The sequence below is a fragment of the Felis catus genome, chromosome F2 (genome assembly GCF_018350175.1).
Source record: "Felis catus isolate Fca126 chromosome F2, F.catus_Fca126_mat1.0, whole genome shotgun sequence".
NCBI lineage: Eukaryota > Metazoa > Chordata > Mammalia > Carnivora > Felidae > Felis > Felis catus.
In genome coordinates, this window is record NC_058385.1 from 40,773,059 (window position 1) to 40,776,778 (window position 3,720).

Consider the following 3,720-nt stretch of genomic DNA (forward strand, 5'->3'; position numbering starts at 1 on the left):
TCCCAAATCACCTTCTGCATAATCATGAATAATTATTTGTACATATGTTTATTTCTCCCATCAAATATGAGCCCCCTTGAAACGAGGGGGGAGTGTTTATTATTATTATTATTATTTTGCTCTTTAGCAAACAAGAGTTCCTGGCACGTAACAGGTGATGAAGAAATGATTGGGAAGTAAATGAATAAAGGTTAAAGGCTTTTTATTTATTTATTTAATATAATTTATTGGCAAATTGGTTAACATACAACGTGTAAAGTGTGCTCTTGGTTTTTGGGGTAGATTCCCATGGTTCATCGCTTACATACAACACCCAGTGCTCATCCCAACAAATGCCCTCCTCACTGCCCATCACCCATTTCCCCTCCTCCCACCTCCCCCCATCCACCCTCCGTTTGTTCTCTGTATTTAAAAGTCTCTTATGGTTTGAAAGGCTTTTTATTTAATCAACTGTATTTTTATTCTTGGGTAATTTACATCTTTTTTTTTTTTTGAGAGAGAGAGAGAGAGAGCACGTGTGCAAGTGAAGGAGAGGAGCAGAGGAGAGAGAAAGAGAATCTTACGCAGGATCCACACTTAGCTCAGAGCCCGACTCCGGGTTCAATCCATGACCCTGGGATCATGACCTAAGCCTCAGTCGCTCAACTAACTGAGCCACCCAAGTGCCCCCCATCCTGTTTTTGCTGTTATGCAAATACGTGTAATGTAGGAAATACCAAGGAGTGTCTGTTCTACCACGTCACTGCTAATGACTTTTGCAAAATGTCTATGAGTGCCTTCTACAAAACTACCTTCTGAAACTGTGGCGGAGAAAGTTTTATACAATTTATCCATCTGGATGAAGGTCCCAGTGTGGCTGTTTTATAGTCTCATGTTCATGACCTGTGGATAAACTCCTAAGAACTTACGTGATCCCAGCCGAAGCCAGGAGCAGCCACATTAGAACCTCTGGGTTATACGCATCGTCCCTGGAAACACTGGACTCTGGCTGCACTTCCAGTTGTAAATACCTAATCACGTCAAAAATGTGTAAAGTCCCAAGTCCAAGGCACTGCACACAGCTCTTTCCAGTACATGGGTCACAGCTGCAAAGCTGTCAAAATAGCAGAACAGTGGCCTGGAACTCTGCCCTCCAGAGGTCCAGGGCATGTGGGCAGACTCACAGAAACAGATGGCTAGACATGGAAGAAAGGCTAGATTTTGATTTTTTGCTTTATAAATTCAGCAAATTGGGCACAGCAGCAATAGTCAGATTCTATCTGGTTCACTCCCAGCAAACCAGACTCTTGTGGATCTGCACGGCTTCACGTGGCTCCATTTCTTTTCCAAGATGATCTCATCTTGCAAATGGGCTTTCATCCTGATCAGGTAAAGAGAAAAGCTGGTGACTTGGCAGGATAATTCTTGCCTGTAAGAATATGAATCAGGGCTCCACATTTTCCGGACATTTATCTTTGTTTTGTATCATTTGAGGCTGAATCCACACCTTGGCCACTCATCCTTCCACTGTTCTATCTTTCTCTTGATAAGAAGAGAGTAAGAAGTAGACGGGCTATGAGTTGTGTTGTTAGCACGAAGGGCCTTTCTACATTGTTTTTTCTCTTTTTACAGTTTATCTTACCTTCCCAGTCATCCAGCAGAATTGTAAACTGGTAGTTTGAAGGGGCTGGTACAGCTCTTCTCTCAGATGGTCCTTATGCCTCTGACAGAATGCTTCCTGGCCATGGGACTGACCGTCGAGAAAGACAATACAGCCTGTGGGATGTGGCTGGTTTGGGAGGTTTTTGAGTCTTGACGCTGTGATTGGGTGTTATGTGTTCTTGTCCTCTCTCAACCTAAGTTATTGAATTTGTGAAATGGGGCTAATAAAGCATTCGATTCAGGTTGACAGTAGGCTAGGAGAGCACTGCCACCATGTCAGCAAGGACAAGGTGTAGCTGCCACACTGCCAAGACCCAGCACCCCCTGAAGTGACTCGGCTAAGAAGGCAGTCCCGGAAGGGCAGCCTAAATTGTGCCCCAAAGGCTAATGTTCCATCAAGCTGTTGGAGCAGCGGGTAGGGGGACCCCTCCCTCAGTGGCTACTCGGGAAGGAGGAGGAAGGAATGCGCAGGTGCTGAGATGATGGCTCCCATTTCGGACCTGACATTCAGGATTTCTGTGACTATCAGCAAGTTATTTCATGTTTTTAAGCTTCATTTTCTTCATCTGCAAATTGAGACAATAAAATCTATTTGGAGAGTTCCTGAGAAGCTTAAAGTAATGGAGTGAAAGCATGACAAGGGTTTAGCACTGGGCTTAATATGTAGCAAGTGCCTAAAAATGGTAGCTTCAGGCAAACAAGTAGCTGGAGGACAGCAGAGTTTGGGGAGATGGATCCATTCCTGGTAGAATCCCTGCCCATAAGAGGACAGATGAGAGGGACAGGCTCTCTCTTTGCGATGGGTACTAGTGAGAGCCAACAAGCCCAGCCTCGCCACTGGGGCACGGGCTCAGGCTGTTCTCAAGGTGGCCATGCTGTTGGACGGAATTAGGATGTGGATATCAGGCTTCATCCGGAAATTCTCAGAGACCTGTCTCTTGTACTATGTGACAGGATGCCTGAGGCTTTGCAAGGGAGAGGATTATGCTGGTTGGCCTGTCGGAGTCTCCATGATGCATCCCCACCACCCACCCCTCCGGTCCTCAGGGTGAGTTTCCTGTTCAAGCGTTTAGGTGGGGACTGAATGCAACTTTCGAGAACTGACTTAGAGCTTGGGGGAACCAGGAGGCAGCTGACACTTCCCCTAGTCGCTCACAACTTGTGTTGCCTGAAAAATACTGCCATATAAGGTTCTCCATGACCTGACTTCTCCCCATGTTTTTAGCCAGGCTCTTCTTCACAATTTAAGCTTTGATGATATCCCCATTTATACCATGCTGATTTATGCCTCCATATCTTTGTTCTTCCCAAACCTTCAGCCTGCAATGCTTTTCCTGCATTTCTTCATCTGGACGGCCTTCAACATTCCTCAAGGCTCAGCTGAGTAATCACTTCCTCCAGGATGCCTTCCCTGAGTCCATGGGATAAAAATAGCAACCAATTAATTAGCACTTAACTGAGTACCAGACCAGTGGAATAAGCATTCTATACTTTGCATCATGTAATACTTCAACAACTCTGAGGAAACAGAACCCTCAGAACGTTGAGTGGCCTGCTCATGGTCTACCTTAGCAGCTAAGATACGTTGGAGCCTGGATTTTAAGTCACATGTGCTAAACCCAAAACTGATGGCTTCTAATCACTATGATAGGTTGCCTCCCTGCACGTACCTTCTTCAAAATTCCCACAAACCTCTTTGCAATTTCTCTCTAATCATGTGAAATGGAAGTCATTCACCTCTGTCAACTCCTCCGAACAGAAGGAAATTCCCCCAGGACAAAAATTCTCTGGATCTAGCTCTTCATCTCATACCTGACATGGAGTGTTCATTCAGTAAAGGCTAAAGGCCATGTGAAATAAATCAAAGGGTACAAAACTTATTTTTTAAATGGTGGTGGAGAGAGAGACATGGGTTCGGAGGAGCTCCTCGTCTAGCAGGGAATAGGAAATGATCAACACGCAAGGTAATTCAATAGGAAAAAAGAAAATTGCTAAGACAAATTGGTGCTCAAAAGCTAGATAAGTGTATGGAAAAAAGCAAACCTTAACCCTTACCTCAAACTATATGCCAAAATTAAT

General features: G+C 44.7%; 1 long non-coding RNA gene across 1 annotated transcript; it reads left to right on the plus strand.

The window, feature by feature from the left end:
- The first annotated feature begins 637 nt into the window (after nt 1-637).
- LOC109496101 lies at nt 638-3,501 on the plus strand. The gene is made up of 3 exons (XR_002151938.3): nt 638-1,368; nt 2,596-2,689; nt 2,961-3,501. It is a non-coding gene; the product is annotated as an uncharacterized LOC109496101 (long non-coding RNA).
- Nucleotides 3,502-3,720: the final 219 nt, after the last annotated feature.